Genomic DNA, 18,744 nt, shown 5'->3' on the forward strand with positions numbered 1-18,744 from the left:
ACACTGATACAAGCCTGTCCCATTGGGAACTCACTGAATTCTCCTAGAAAATTGGATTCCATTCGTGAAATTTTTCTTATCCCCAACAGTCCACTTATTACTACTGCGGCCTTTGGGAACTAACTGAATTCACCAAGTTACTGAGATTCGCCTCACCAAATTTTGATAAATCTTTAAAAGCACACAATTAGAAGAGCCTGCTACTGGGAACTAACTGAATTCACAAAGAAACATCTTTCAGTTCGTTAAAACGTTGCTGTATCTTGAATAACAATCTCATTACACACGAATCCTTTTGGGAACCTACTGAATTCACAATGATACTTACATCCTTTCTTTAAATGTTGCTATATATAGAAAAGCACACTCATACAAGCATGTCCCATTGGGAACTCACAGCATTCGCCTAGAAATTTTGATTCCATTCGTGAGAATTTTTCTATATCCCAAAGAGTCCACTTATTACAACTGCGGCCCATAGGGAACTAAACGAATTCACCATGTTACTCAGATTCGGCTCACCAAATTTGATAAATCTTTAAAAGTACACATATTACAAGAGCCTGCTACTTGGAACTAACTGAATTCACAAAGAAACAGTGTTTCAGTTCGTTAAAACGTTGCTTTATCTTGAATAACATGCTTATTACATGCGAATCCTATTGGGAACCTATTGACTTCACCATTATACTTAGATTCCGTTCCTAAAATGTAGTTATATATTGAAAATCACACTCATACAAGCATATCCCATTGGGAACATACTGAATTCGCCTAGAAATTTTGATTCCATTCGTGAAAATTTTTTATATACCGAACAGTCCACTTATTACGACTGATGCTTATTGGGAACTAAGTGAATTCACCAAGTTCCTGAGATTCGGCTCAGGAAATTTTGATAAATCTTTAAAAGTACACATATTACAAGAGCCTACTACTTGGAACTAACGGAATTCACAAAGACACAGTGTTTCAGTTCGTTAAAAAGTTAGAAGTTTTGATTCCATTCATGAAAATTTTTCTATATCCCGAAGAGTCCACTTATTACTACTGCTGCCTATTGGGTTTTAACTGAATTCACCTAGTTCCTGAGATTCGGCTCACCAAATTTTGATAAATCTCTGAAGGAACACATATTACAAGAGCCTACTACTGGGAACTAAGTGAATTCACAAAGAAACAGTGTTTCAGTTCGTTAAAACGTTGCTCTATCTTGAATAACAAGCTTATTACATGCGAATCCTATTGGGAACCTACTGAATTCACCATGATACTTAGATTCTTTAAAAGCACACAATTAGAAGAGCCTGCTACTGGGAACTAACTGAATTCACAAAGAAACAGTGTTTTAGTTCGTTAAAACGTTGCTGTATCTTGAATAACTAGCTTATTACATGCGAATCCTATTGGGAACTTACTGAATTCACCATGATACTCAGATTCCGTTCTTTAAAATGTTGCTATATATAGAAAAGCACACTCATACAAGCATGTCCCTTTGGGAACTCACTGCATTCGCCTAGAAATTTTGATTCCATTCGTGAGAATTTTTCTATATCCTGTACAGTCCACTTATTACTACTGAGGCCTATTGGGATCTAAGTGAATTCACCAAGTTCCTGAGATTCGGCTCACCAAATTTTGATAAATCTTTAAAAGTACACATATTACAAGAGTCTGCTACTTGGAACTAACTGAATTCACAAAGAAACAGTGCTTCAGTTCGTTAAAACGTTGCTGTATCTTGAATAACATGCTTATTATATATGAATCCATTGGGAACCTATGGAATTCACCATGATACTTAGAATCAGTCCCTAAAATGTAGTTATAAATTGAAAATCACACTCATACAAGCATGTCCCATTGGGAACTCCCTGAAATCGCCTAGAAATTTTGATTCCATTAGTGAAAATTTTTCTATATCCCGAAGAGTCCACTTATTACTACTGCGGCCTATTGGGAACTAAGTGAATTCACCAAGTTCCTGAGATTCGGCTCACCATATTTTGATAAATCTTTAAAAGTACACATATTACAAGAGTCTGCTACTTGGAATTAACTGAATTCACAAAGACACAGTGTTTCAGTTCGTTAAAACGTTGCTCTATCTTGAATAACAAGCTTATTACATGCGAATCCTATTGGGAACCTACTAAATTCACCATGATACTTAGATTCCGTTCCTTAAAATGTTGCTATATATTGAAAAGCACACTGATACAAGCCTGTCCCATTTGGATCTCATTGAATTCGCCTAGAAATTTGATTCCATTCGTGAAATTTTTCTTATCCCCAACAGTCCACTTATTACTACTGCGGCCTTTTGGAAATAACTGAATTCACCAAGTTGCTGAGATTCGGCTCACCAAATTTTGATAAATCTTTAAAATCACACAATTAGAAGAGCCTGCTGCTGGGAACTAACTGAATTCACAAAGAAACAGTGTTTCAGTTCGTTAAAACGTTGCTGTATTTTGAATAACAATCTCATTACATGCGAATCCTATTGGGAACCTACTGAATTCACCATGATACCTAGATTGTGTTACTTAAAATGTTGCTATATATTGATAAGCACACTCATAGAAGCACGTCCCATTGGGAACTCACTGAATTCGCCAAGATATTTTGATTCCATTCGTGAAATTTTTCTTATCCCCAACAGTCAGCTTATTACTATTGCGACCTATTGGGAACTAACCGAATTCCACAAGTTACTGAGATTCGGCTCACCATATTTTCATAAATCTTTAAAAGCACACAATTACAAGAGCCTGCTACTGGGAACTAACTGAATTCACAAAGAAACAGTGTTTCAGTCCTTTAAAACGTTGCTCTATCTGGAATAACAAGCTTATTAAATGCGAATCCTATTGGGAACCTACTGAATTCACCATGATACTTAGACACCGTTCCTTAAAATGCTGCTATATATTGAAAAGCACACTGATACAAGCCTGTCCCATTGGGATCTCATTGAATTCGCCTAGAAATTTTGATTCCATTCGTGAAATTATTCTTATCCCCAACAGTCCCCTTACTACTACTGCGGCCTTTGGGAACTAAGTGAATTCACCAAGTTACTGAGATTAGGCTCACCAAATTTTGATAAATCTTTAAAAGTACACATATTACAAGAGCCTGCTTCTTGGAACTAACTGAATTCACAAAGACACAGTGTTTCAGTTCGTTAAAACGTTGCTCTATCTTGAATAACATGCTTATTACATGCGAATCCTTTTGTGAACCTACTGAATTCACCATGATACTTAGATTCCGTTCCTTAAAATGTTACTGTCTAAGGATAAGCACACTCATAGAAGCACCTCCCATTGATAACTCACTGAATTCGCCTAGAAATTTTGATTCCATTCGTGAAATTTTTCTTATCCCCAACATTCCACTTATTACTACTGCGAACTATTGGGAACTAACCGAATTCCCCAAGTTACTGAGATTCGGCTCACCATATTTTGATAAATCTTTAAAAGCACACAATTACAAGAGCCTGCTACTGGGAACTAACAGAATTCACAAAGAAACAGTGTTTCAGTTCGTTAAAACGTTGCTGTATCTTGAATAACTAGCTTATTACATGCGAATCCTATTGGGAACTTACTGAATTCACCATGATACTCAGATTCCGTTCCTTAAAATGTTGCTCTATACTGAAAAGCACACTCATACCAGCATGTCCCATTGGGAACTCATTGAAATCGCCTAGAAATTTGATTCCATTCGTGAAAATTTTTCTATATCCCGAAGAGTCCACTTATTACTTCTGCGGCCTATTGGGAACTAAGTGAATTCACCAAGTTCCTGAGATTCGGCTCACCAAATTTTGATAAATCTTTAAAAGTATACATATTTCATGAGCCCGCTTCTGGGAACTAACTGAATTCACAAAGAAACAGTGTTTCAGTTCGTTAAAACGTTGCTCTATCTTCAATAACAAGCTTATTACATGCGAATCCTATTGGGAACCTATTGTATTCACCATTATACTTAAAATCCGTTCCTTAAAATGTTGCTCTATATTGAAAAGCACACTCATACAAGCATGTACCATTGGGAACTCACTGAATTCGCCTAGAAATTTTGATTCCTTTCGTGAAAATTTAATCAATATCCCGAACATTCCACTTATTACTACTGCAGTCTATTGGGAACTAACTGAATTCACCAAGTTATTGAGATTCGGCTCACCAAATTTTGATAAATCGTTAAAAGGACACATATTACAAGAGCCTACTACTGGGAACTAACTGAATTCACAAAGAAACAGTGTTTCAGTTCGTTAAAACGTTGCTCTATCTTGAATAACAAGCTTATTACATGCGAATCCTATTCGAAACCTACTGAATTCACCATGATACTTAGACTCCGTTCCTTAAAATGTTGCTATATATTGAAAAGCACACTGATACAAGCCTGTCCCATTGGGATCTCATTGAATTCTCCTAGAAATTTTGATTCTATTCGTGAAATTTTTTTATCCCCAACAGTCCACTTATTACTACTGCGGCCTTTGGGAACTAACTGGATTCACAAAGTTACTATGATTCGCCTCACCAAATTTTGATAAATCTTTAAAAGCACACAATTAGAAGAGCCTGCTACTGGGAACTAACTGAATTCACAAAGAAACATCTTTCAGTTCGTTAAAACGTTGCTGTATCTTGAATAACAATCTCATTACATGCAAATCCTTTTGGGAACCTACTGAATTCACAATGATACCTAGATTCTGTTACTTAAAATGTTGCTATATATAGAAAAGCACACTCATACAAGCATGTCCCTTTGGGAACTCACTGCATTCGCCTAGAAATTTTGATTCCATTCGTGAGAATTTTTCTATATCCCGTACAGCTCCACTTATTACTACTGAGGCCTATTGGGATCTAAGTGAATTCACCAAGTTCCTGAGATTCGGCTCACCAAATTTTGATAAATCTTTAAAAGTACACATATTACAAGAGTCTGCTACTTGGAACTAACTGAATTCACAAAGAAACAGTGCTTCAGTTCGTTAAAACGTTGCTTTATCTTGAATAACATGCTTATTATATATGAATCCATTGGGAACCTATGGAATTCACCATGATACTTAGAATCCGTTCCTAAAATGTAGTTATAAATTGAAAATCACACTCATACAAGCATGTCCCATTGGGAACTCCCTGAAATCGCCTAGAAATTTTGATTCCATTAGTGAAAATTTTTCTATATCCCGAGGAGTCCACTTATTACTACTGCGGCCTATTGGGAACTAAGTGAATTCACCAAGTTCCTGAGATTCGGCTCACCATATTTTGATAAATCTTTAAAAGTACACATATTACAAGAGTCTGCTACTTGGAATTAACTGAATTCACAAAGACACAGTGTTTCAGTTCGTTAAAACGTTGCTCTATCTGGAATAACAAGCTTATTACATGCGAATCCTATTGGGAACCTACTAAATTCACCATGATACTTAGATTCCGTTCCTTAAAATGTTGCTATATATTGAAAAGCACACTGATACAATCCTGTCCCATTGGGATCTCATTGAATTCGCCTAGAAATTTGATTCCATTCGTGAAATTTTTCTTATTCCCAACAGTCCACTTATTACTACTGCGGCCTTTTGGAAATAACTGAATTCACCAAGTTACTGAGATTCGGCTCACCAAATTTTGATAAATCTTTAAAATCACACAATTAGAAGACCCTCTGCTGGGAACTAACTGAATTCACAAAGAAACAGTGTTTCAGTTCGTTAAAACGTTGCTGTATTTTGAATAACAATCTCATTACATGCGAATCCTATTGGGAACCTACTGAATTCACCATGATACCTAGATTGTGTTACTTAAAATGTTGCTATATATTGATAAGCACACTCATAAAAGCACGTCCCATTGGGAACTCACTGAATTCGCCAAGATATTTTGATTCCATTCGTGAAATTTTTCTTATCCCCAACAGTCCACTTATTACTATTGCGATCTAATGGGAACTAACCGAATTCCACAAGTTACTGAGATTCGGCTCACCATATTTTGATAAATCTTTAAAAGCACACAATTACAAGAGCCTGCTACTGGGAACTAACTGAATTCACAAAGAAACAGTGTTTCAGTCCTTTAAAACGTTGCTCTATATGGAATAACAAGCTTATTACATGCGAATCCTATTGGGAACCTACTGAATTCACCATGATACTTAGACTCCCTTCCTTAAAATGCTGCTATATATTGAAAAGCACACTGATACAAGCCTGTCCCATTGGGATCTCATTGAATTCGCCTAGAAATTTTGATTCCATTCGTGAAATTATTCTTATCCCCAACAGTCCCCTTATTACTACTGCGGCCTTTGGGAACTAACTGAATTCACCAAGTTACTGAGATTCGGCTCACCAAATTTTGATAAATCTTTAAAAGCACACAATTAGAAGAGCCTGCTACTGGGAACTAACTAAATTCACAGAGAAACAGTGTTTCAGCTCGTTAAAACGTTGCTGTATCTTGAATAACAATCTCATTACATGCGAATCCTATTGGGAACCTACTGAATTCACCATGATACTTTGATTCCGTTCCTTAAAATGTTGCTGTATATTGAAAAGCACACTCATAGAAGCACGTCCCATTGGGAACTCACTGAATTCGCCAAGAAATTTTGATTCCATTCGTGAAATTTTTCTTATCCCCAACAGTCCACTTATTACTACTGCGACCTATTGGGAACTAACCGAATTCCCCAAGTTAATGAGATTCGGCTCACCATATTTTGATAAATCTTTAAAAGCACACAATTAGAAGAGCCTGCTACTGGGACCTAACTGAATTCACAAGGAAACAGTGTTTCAGTTCGTTAAAACGTTGCTGTATCTTGAATAACAAGCTTATTACATGCGAATCCCATAGGGAACCTACTGAATGCACCATGATACTCAGATTCCGTTCCTTAAAATGTTGCTATATATTGAAAAGCACACTCATACAAGCATGTCCCATTGGGAACTCACTGAATTCGCCTAGACATTTTGATTGCATTCGTGATAATTTTTCAATATCCCAACAGTCCCCTTATTACTACTGCGTCCTATTGGGAACTAACTGAATTCACCAAGTCACTGATATTCGGATCACCAAATTTTGATAAATCTTTAAAAGTACACATATTACAACAGCCTGCAACTGGGAACTAACTGAACTAACAAAGAACCAGTGTTTTAGTTCGTTAAAACGTTGCTCTATCTTGAATAACAAGCTTATTACCTGCGAATCCTATTTGGAAACTAATGAATTCACTATGACACTTAGATTCCGTTCCTTAAAATTTTGCTATATATTGAAAAGCACACTCATACAAGCATGTCCCATTGGGAACTCACTTAATTCGCCTAGAAATTTTGATTCCATTCGTAAAAAATTTTCTATATCCCGTACAGTCCACTTATTGCTACTGCGGCCAATTAGGAACTAAGTGAATTCACCAAGTTCCTGAGATTCGGCTCACCAAATTTTGATAAATCTTTAAAAGTACACATATTACAACAGCCTGCTACTGGGAACTAACTGAATTCACAAAGAAACAGTGTTTCAGTTCGTTAAAACTTTGCTCTATCTTGAATAACAAGCTTATTACATGCGACTCCTATTGGGAACCTATTGAATTCACCATGATACTTAGAATCAGTTACTTAAAATGTTGCTATGTATTGAAAAGCACACTCATACAAGCATGTCCCATTGGGAACTCACTAAATTCGCCTAGAAATTTTGATTACATTCGTGAAAATTTTTCTATATCCTGAAGAATCCACCTATTACTACTGCGGCCTATTGGGAACTAACTGAATTCACCAAGTTCCTGAGATTCGTTTCACCAAATTTTGATAAATCTTTAAAAGTACACATATTACAAGAGCCTGCTACTGGGAACTAACTGAATTCACAAATAAACAGTGTTTCAGTTCGTATTAACGTTGCTCTACATGAATAACAAGCTTATTACATGCGAATCCTTTTGGGAACCTATTGAATTCACTATGATACTTAAGTACCGTTCCTTAAAATGTTGCTATATATAGAAAAGCACACTCATAAAAGCATGTCCCATTAAGAACTCACTGAATTCGCCTAGAAATTTTGATTCCATTCCTGAAAATTTTTCTATATCCCGAACAGTCCACTTATTACTACTGAGGCCTATTGGGAACTAACTGAATTCACAAAGGTACTAAGATTCGGCTCACCAAATTTTGATAAATCTTTAAAAGTACACATATTACAAGAGCCTGCTACTAGGAACTAACTGAATTCACAAAGGAACAGTGTTTCAGTTCGTTAAAACTTTGCTCTATCTTGAATAACAAGCTTCTTACCTGCGAATCTATAGGGTACCTACTGAATTCACCATGATACTCAGATTCCGTTCCTTAAAATGTTGCTATATATTGAAAAGCACACTCAAAGAAGCACGTACCATTGGGAACTCACTGAATTCGCCTAGAAATTTTGATTCCATTCGTGAAAATTTTCCTATCCCCAACAGTCCACTTATTACTACTGCGACCTATTGGGAACTAACCGAATTCCCCAATTTACTGAGATTCAGCTCACCATATTTTGATAAATCTTTAAAAGCACACAGTTACAAGAGCCTGCTACTGGGAACTAACTGAATTCACAAAGAAACAGTGTTTCAGTTCGTTAAAATGTTGCTGTATCTTGAATAACAAGCTTATTTCATGCGAATCCTATTGGGAACCTACTGAATTCACAATGATACTTAGATTGCGTTCCATAAAATGTTGCTATATATTGAAAAGCACACTCATACAAGCATTTCCCATTGGGAACTCATTGAAATCGCCTAGTAATTTTGATTCCATTCGTGAAAATTTTTCTATATCCCGAAGAGTTCACTTATTACTACTGCGGCCTATTGGGAACTTTGAATTCACCAAGTTCCTGAGATTCGGCTCACCAAATTTTGATAAATCTTTAAAAGTGCACATATTACAAGACTCTGCTACTGGGTACTAACTGAATTCACAAAGAAACAGTGTTTCAGTTCGTTAAAACTTTGCTCTATCTTGAATAACAAGCTTATTACATGCGAATCCTATTGGGAACCTACTGAATTCATCATGATACTTAGATTCCGTTCCTTAAAATATTGCTATATATTGAAAAGCACACTGATACAAGCCTGTCCCATTGGGATCTCATTGAATTCGCCTAGAAATTTTGATTCCATTCGTGAAACTATTCTTATCCCCAACAGTCCACTTATTACTACTGCGCCCTTTGGGAAATAACTGAATTCACCAAGTTACTGATATTCGGCTCACCAAATTTTGATAAATCTTTAAAAGCACACAATTAGAAGAGCCTGCTACTGGGAACTAACTGAATTCACAAAAAACCAGTGTTTCAGTTGGTTAAAACGTCGCTGTATCTTGAATAACATGCTTATTACATGCGAATTGTATTGGGAACCTATTAATTCACCATGAAACTTAGATTCCGTTCCTAAAATGTAGTTATATATTGAAAATCACATTCATACAAGCATGTCCCATTGGGAACTCACTGGATTCGCCTAGAAATTTTGATTCCATTCGTGAAAAATTTTCAATATCCCGAACAGTCCACTTATTACTACTGCGGCATTTGGAAACTATCTGAATTCACCAAGTTACTGAGATTCGGCTCACCAAATTTTGATATATCTTTAAGAGCACACAATTACTAGACCCTGCTACTGGGAACTAACTGAATTCACAAAGACACAATGTTTCAGTTCGTTAAAACGTTGCTCTATCTTGAATAACAAGCTTATTACATGCGAATCCTACTGGGAACCTATTGAATTCACCATGATACTTAGAATCCGTTCCTTAAATATTGCTATATATTGAAAAGGACACTCATACAAGCATGTACCATTGGGAACTCACCGAATCCGCCTAGAAATTTTGATTCCATTAGTGAAAATTTTACTATATCCCAAACAGTCCACTTATTGCTACTGAGGCCTCTTGGGGACTAACTGAATTCAACAAGTTCCTGAGATTCGGCTCACCAAATTTTGATAAATCGTTAAAAGTACACATATTACAAGAGCCTGTTACTGGGAACTAAGTGAATTCACAAAGAAACAGTGTTTCAGTTCGTTAAAACGTTGCTGTATCTTGAATAACAAGCTTATTACATGCGACTCCTATTGGGAACCTATTGAATTCACCATGATACTTAGAATCAGTTACTTAAAATGTTGCTATGTATTGAAAAGCACACTCATACAAGCATGTCCCATTGGGAACTCACTAAATTCGCCTAGAAATTTTGATTACATTCGTGAAAATTTTTCTATATCCCGAAGAATCCACCTATTACTACTGCGGCCTATTGGGAACTAACTGAATTCACCAAGTTCCTGAGATTCGGCTCACCAAATTTTGATAAATCTTTAAAAGTACACATATTACAAGAGCCTGCTACTGGGAACTAACTGAATTCACAAATAAACAGTGTTTCAGTTCGTATTAACGTTGCTCTATCTTGAATAACAAGCTTATTACATGCGAATCCTTTTGGGAACCTATTGAATTCACTATGATACTTAAGTACCGTTCCTTAAAATGTTGCTATATATAGAAAAGCACACTCATAAAAGCATGTCCCATTAGAACTCACTGAATTCGCCTAGAAATTTTGATTCCATTCCTGAAAATTTTTCTATATCCCGAACAATCCACTTATTACTACTGAGGCCTATTGGGAACTAACTGAATTCACCAAGTTACTGAGATTCGGCTCACCAAGTTTTGATAAATCTTAAAAAGCACACAATTAGAAGAGCCTGCTACTGGGAACTAACTGAATTCACAAAGAAACAGTGTTTCAGTTCGTTAAAATGTTGCTGTATCTTGAATAACAAGCTTATTACATGCGAATCCTATTGGGAACCTACTGAATTCACCATGATACTTATACTCCGTTCCTTAAAATGTTGCTCTATATTGATAAGCACACTCATACAAGCATGTCCCATTGGGAACTCATTGAAATCGCCTAGAAATTTTGATTTCATCCGTGAAAATTTTTCAATATCCCGAAGAGTCCACTTATTACTGCTGCAGCCCATTGGGAACTAACCGAATTCAACATGTTACTCAGATTCGGCTCACCAAATTTTGATAAATCTTTAAAAGTACACATATTACAAGAGCCTGCTACTGGGAACTAACTGTATTCACACAGAAACAGTGTTTCAGTTCGTTAAAACGATGCTCTATCTTGAATAACAAGCTTATTCAATGCGAATCTTATTGGGAACCTACTGAATTCACCATGTTACTTAGATTCCGTTCATTAAAATGTTTCTGTATATTGAAAAGCACACTCATAGAAGCACGTACCATTGGGAACTCACTGAATTCGCCTAGAAATTTTGATTCCATTCGTGAAATTTTTCTTAACCCCAACAGTCCACTTATTACTACTGCGACCTATTGGGAACTAACCGAATTCCCCAAGTTACTGAGATTGGGGTCACCATATTTTGATAAATCTTTAAAAGCACACAATTACAAGAGCCTGCTACTTGGAACTAACTGAATTCACAAAGAAACAGTGTTTCAGTTCGTTGAAACGTTGCTATATCTTGAATAACAAGCTTATTACATGCGAATCCTATTGGGAACCTACTGAATTCACCATGATACTTAGATTCGGTTCCTTAAAATGTTGCTCTATATTGAAAAGCACACTCATACAAGCATGTCCCATTGGGAACACATTGCAATCGCCTAGTAATTTTGAATCCATTCGTGAAAATTTTTCTATATCCCGAAGAGTTCACTTATTACTACTGCGGCCTATTGGGAAGATTGAATTCACCAATTTCCTGAGATTCGGGTCACCAAATTTTGATAAATCTTTAAAAGTACACATATTACAAGAGCCTGCTACTGGGTACTAACTGAATTCACAAAGAAACAGTGTTTCAGTTCATTAAAACGTTGCTCTATCTTGAATAACAAGCTAATTACATGCAATTCCTATTGGGAACCTATTGAATTCACCATGATACTGAGAATCCGTTCCTTAAAATGTTGCTATATATTGAAAAGCACACTCATACAAGCATGTACCATTGGGAACTCACTGAATTCGCCTAGAAATTTTGATTTCATTCGTGAAAATTTTTCAATATCCCGAACGTTCCACTTATTACTACTGAGGCCTATTGGGAACTAAGTGAATTCACCAAGTTACTGAGATTCGGCTCACCAAATTTTGATAAATCTTTAAAAGCACACAATTAGAAGAGCCTGCTACTGGGAACTAACTGAATTCACATAAAAACAGTGTTTCAGTTGGTTAAAACGTCGCTGTATCTTGAATAACATGCTTATTACATGCGAATTCTATTGGGAACCTATTGAATTCACCATGATACTTAGATTCCGTTCCTAAAATGTAGTTATAAATTGAAAATCACACTCATACAAGCATGTCCCATTGGGAAATCACTGAATTCGCCTAGAAATTTTGATTCCATTCGTGAAAATTTTTCTATATCCCGAACAGTCCACTTATTACTACTGAGGCCTATTGGGAACTAAGTGAATTCACCAAGTTCCTGAGATTCGGCTCACCAAATTTTGATAAATCTTTAAAAGTACACATATTACAAGAGCCTGCTACTTGGAACTAACTGAATTCACAAAGCAACAGTGTTTCAGTTCGTTAAAACGTTGCTCTATCTTGAGTAACAAGCTTATTACATGCGAATCCTATTGGGAACCTACATAATTCACCATGATACTTAGATTCCGTTCATTAAAATGTTTCTGTATATTGAAAAGCACACTCATGGAAGCACGTCCCATTGGGAACTCACTGAATTCGCCTAGAAATTTTGATTCCATTCGTGAAATTTTTCTTATCCCAAACAGTCCACTTATTACTACTGAGCCATATTGGGAAGAAACTGAATTCACCAAGGTACTGAGATTCGGCTCACCATATTTTGATAAATCTTTAAAAGCACACAATTACAAGCTCCTGCTACTGGGAACTAACTGAATTCACAAAGAAACAGTGTTTAAGTTCGTTAAAACGTTGCTGTATCTTGAATAACAAGCTTATTACATGCGAATCCTATTGGGAACCTACTGAATTCACCATGATACTTAGATTACATTCCTTAAAATATTGCTCTATATTGAAAAGCACACTCATACAAGCATGTCCCATTGGGAACTCATTGAAATCGCCTAGAAATTTTGATTCCATTCGTGAAAATTTTTCTATATCCCGAACAGTTCACTTACTACTACTGCGGCCTATTGGGAACTAAGTGAATTCACCAAGTTCCTGAGATTCGGCTCACCAAATTTTGATAAATCTTTAAAAGTACACATATTACAAGAGTCTGCTACTGGGAACTAACTGTATTCACAAAGAAACAGTGTTTCAGTTCGTTGAAACGGTGCTCTATCTTGAATAACAAGCTTATTACATGCGAATCCTATTGGGAACCTACTGAATTCAACATGATACTTAGATTCCGTTCCTTAAAATGTTGCTACATATTGAAAAGCACACTGATACAAGCCTGACCCATTGGGATCTCATTGAATTCTCCTAGAAGTTTTGATTCCATTCGTGAAATTATTCTTATCCCCAACAGTCCACTTATTACTACTACGCCCTTTGGGAAATAACTGAATTCACCAAGTTACTGGGATTCGGCTACCAAATTTTGATAAATCTTTAAAAGCACACAATTAGAAGAGCCTGCTACTGGGAACTAACTGAATTCACAAAAAACAGTGTTTCAGTTGGTTAAAACGTCGCTGTATCTTGAATAACATGCTTATTACATGCGAATTCTATTGGGAACCTATTGAATTCACCATGATACTTAGATTCCGTTCCTAAAATGTAGTTATAAATTGAAAATCACACTCATACAAGCATGTCCCATTGGGAACTCACTGAATTCGCCTAGAAATTTTGATTCCATTCGTGAAATTTTTCTTATCCCAAACAGTCCACTTATTACTACTGAGCCATATTGGGAAGAAACTGAATTCACCAAGGTACTGAGATTCGGCTCACCATATTTTGATAAATCTTTAAAAGCACACAATTACAAGCTCCCGCTACTGGGAACTAACTGAATTCACAAAGAAACAGTGTTTAAGTTCGTTAAAACGTTGCTGTATCTTGAATAACAAGCTTATTACATGCGAATCCTATTGGGAACCTACTGAATTCACCATGATACTTAGATTACATTCCTTAAAATATTGCTCTATATTGAAAAGCACACTCATACCAGCATGTCCCATTGGGAACTCATTGAAATCGCCTAGAAATTTTGATTCCATTCGTGAAAATTTTTCTATATCCCGAACAGTTCACTTACTACTACTGCGGCCTATTGGGAACTAAGTGAATTCACCAAGTTCCTGAGATTCGGCTCACCAAATTTTGATAAATCTTTAAAAGTACACATATTACAAGAGTCTGCTACTGGGAACTAACTGTATTCACAAAGAAACAGTGTTTCAGTTCGTTGAAACGGTGCTCTATCTTGAATAACAAGCTTATTACATGCGAATCCTATTGGGAACCTACTGAATTCAACATGATACTTAGATTCCGTTCCTTAAAATGTTGCTACATATTGAAAAGCACACTGATACAAGCCTGACCCATTGGGATCTCATTGAATTCTCCTAGAAGTTTTGATTCCATTCGTGAAATTATTCTTATCCCCAACAGTCCACTTATTACTACTACGCCCTTTGGGAAATAACTGAATTCACCAAGTTACTGGGATTCGGCTACCAAATTTTGATAAATCTTTAAAAGCACACAATTAGAAGAGCCTGCTACTGGGAACTAACTGAATTCACAAAAAACAGTGTTTCAGTTGGTTAAAACGTCGCTGTATCTTGAATAACATGCTTATTACATGCGAATTCTATTGGGAACCTATTGAATTCACCATGATACTTAGATTCCGTTCCTAAAATGTAGTTATAAATTGAAAATCACACTCATACAAGCATGTCCCATTGGGAACTCACTGAATTCGCCTAGAAATTTTGATTCCATTCGTGAAATTTTTTCTATATCCCGAACAGTCCACTTATTACTACTGAGGCCTATTGGGAACTAAGTGAATTCACCAAGTTCCTGAGATTCGGCTCACCAAATTTTGATAAATCTTTAAAAGTACACATATTACAAGAGCCTTCTACTGGGAACTAACTGAATTCACAAGGCAACAGTGTTTCAGTTCGTTAAACTTTGCTCTATCTTGAATAACATGCTTATTTCATGCGAATCCTATTGGGAACCTACTGAATTCACCATGATACTTAGATTCCGTTCATTAATATGTTTCTGTATATTGAAAAGCACACTCATGGAAGCACGTCCCATTGGGAACTCACTGAATTCGCCTAGAAATTTTGATTCCATTCGTGAAATTTTTCTTATCCCAAACAGTCCACTTATTACTACTGAGCCATATTGGGAAGAAACTGAATTCACCAAGGGACTGGGATTCGGCTCACCATATTTTGATAAATCTTTAAAAGCACACAATTACAAGCTCCTGCTACTGGGAACTAACTGAATTCACAAAGAAACAGTGTTTAAGTTCGTTAAAACGTTGCTGTATCTTGAATAACAAGCTTATTACATGCGAATCCTATTGGGAACCTACTGAATTCACCATGATACTTAGATTACATTCCTTAAAATATTGCTCTATATTGAAAAGCACACTCATACAAGCATGTCCCATTGGGAACTCATTGAAATCGCCTAGAAATTTTGATTCCATTCGTGAAAATTTTTCTATATCCCGAACAGTTCACTTACTACTACTGCGGCCTATTGGGAACTAAGTGAATTCACCAAGTTCCTGAGATTCGGCTCACCAAATTTTGATAAATCTTTAAAAGTACACATATTACAAGAGTCTGCTACTGGGAACTAACTGTATTCACAAAGAATCAGTGTTTCAGTTCGTTGAAACGGTGCTCTATCTTGAATAACAAGCTTATTACATGCGAATCCTATTGGGAACCTACTGAATTCAACATGATACTTAGATTCCGTTCCTTAAAATGTTGCTACATATTGAAAAGCACACTGATACAAGCCTGACCCATTGGGATCTCATTGAATTCTCCTAGAAGTTTTGATTCCATTCGTGAAATTATTCTTATCCCCAACAGTCCACTTATTACTACTACGCCCTTTGGGAAATAACTGAATTCACCAAGTTACTGGGATTCGGCTACCAAATTTTGATAAATCTTTAAAAGCACACAATTAGAAGAGCCTGCTACTGGGAACTAACTGAATTCACAAAAAACAGTGTTTCAGTTGGTTAAAACGTCGCTGTATCTTGAATAACATGCTTATTACATGCGAATTCTATTGGGAACCTATTGAATTCACCATGATACTTAGATTCCGTTCCTAAAATGTAGTTATAAATTGAAAATCACACTCATACAAGCATGTCCCATTGGGAACTCACTGAATTCGCCTAGAAATTTTGATTCCATTCGTGAAATTTTTCTTATCCCAAACAGTCCACTTATTACTACTGAGCCATATTGGGAAGAAACTGAATTCACCAAGGTACTGAGATTCGGCTCACCATATTTTGATAAATCTTTAAAAGCACACAATTACAAGCTCCCGCTACTGGGAACTAACTGAATTCACAAAGAAACAGTGTTTAAGTTCGTTAAAACGTTGCTGTATCTTGAATAACAAGCTTATTACATGCGAATCCTATTGGGAACCTACTGAATTCACCATGATACTTAGATTACATTCCTTAAAATATTGCTCTATATTGAAAAGCACACTCATACAAGCATGTCCCATTGGGAACTCATTGAAATCGCCTAGAAATTTTGATTCCATTCGTGAAAATTTTTCTATATCCCGAACAGTTCACTTACTACTACTGCGGCCTATTGGGAACTAAGTGAATTCACCAAGTTCCTGAGATTCGGCTCACCAAATTTTGATAAATCTTTAAAAGTACACATATTACAAGAGTCTGCTACTGGGAACTAACTGTATTCACAAAGAAACAGTGTTTCAGTTCGTTAAAACGGTGCTCTATCTTGAATAACAAGCTTATTACATGCGAATCCTATTGGGAACCTACTGAATTCACCATGATACTTACATTCCGTTCCTTAAAATGTTGCTATATATTGAAAAGCACACTGATACAAGCCTGACCCATTGGGATCTCATTGAATTCTCCTAGAAATTTCGATTCCATTCGTGAAATTATTTTTATCCCCAACAGTCCACTTATTACTACTATGCCCTTTGGGAAATAACTGAATTCACCAAGTTACTGGGATTCGGCTACCAAATTTTGATAAATCTTTAAAAGCACACAATTAGAAGAGCCTGCTACTGGGAACTAACTGAATTCACAAAAAACAGTGTTTCAGTTGGTTAAAACGTCGCTGTATCTTGAATAACATGCTTATTACATGCGTTTTCTATTGGGAACCTATTGAATTCACCATGATACTTAGATTCCGTTCCTAAAATGTAGTTATAAATTGAAAATCACACTCATACAAGCATGTCCCATTGGGAACTCACTGAATTCGCCTAGAAATTTTGATTCCATTCGTGAAATTTTTTCTATATCCCGAACAGTCCACTTATTACTACTGAGGCCTATTGGGAACTAAGTGAATTCACCAAGTTCCTGAGATTCGGCTCACCAAATTTTGATATATCTTTAAAAGTACACATATTACAAGAGCCTTCTACTGGGAACTAACTGAATTCACAAGGCAACAGTGTTTCAGTTCGTTAAACTTTGCTCTATCTTGAATAACATGCTTATTTCATGCGAATCCTATTGGGAACCTACTGAATTCACCATGATACTTAGATTCCGTTCATTAATATGTTTCTGTATATTGAAAAGCACACTCATGGAAGCACGTCCCATTGGGAACTCACTGAATTCGCCTAGAAATTTTGATTCCATTCGTGAAATTTTTCTTATCCCAAACAGTCCACTTATTACTACTGAGCCATATTGGGAAGAAACTGAATTCACCAAGGTACTGGGATTCGGCTCACCATATTTTGATAAATCTTTAAAAGCACACAATTACAAGCTCCTGCTACTGGGAACTAACTGAATTCACAAAGAAACAGTGTTTAAGTTCGTTAAAACGTTGCTGTATCTTGAATAACAAGCTTATTACATGCGAATCCTATTGGGAACCTACTGAATTCACCATGATACTTAGATTACATTCCTTAAAATATTGCTCTATATTGAAAAGCACACTCATACAAGCATGTCCCATTGGGAACTCATTGAAATCGCCTAGAAATTTTGATTCCATTCGTGAAAATTTTTCTATATCCCGAACAGTTCACTTACTACTACTGCGGCCTATTGGGAACTAAGTGAATTCACCAAGTTCCTGAGATTCGGCTCACCAAATTTTGATAAATCTTTAAAAGTACACATATTACAAGAGTCTGCTACTGGGAACTAACTGTATTCACAAAGAAACAGTGTTTCAGTTCGTTGAAACGGTGCTCTATCTTGAATAACAAGCTTATTACATGCGAATCCTATTGGGAAACTACTGAATTCAACATGATACTTAGATTCCGTTCCTTAAAATGTTGCTAC

This window comes from Rattus norvegicus, chromosome 6 (assembly GCF_021556685.1).
Source record: "Rattus norvegicus strain SHRSP/BbbUtx chromosome 6, alternate assembly SHRSP_T2T, whole genome shotgun sequence".
Lineage (NCBI taxonomy): Eukaryota > Metazoa > Chordata > Mammalia > Rodentia > Muridae > Rattus > Rattus norvegicus.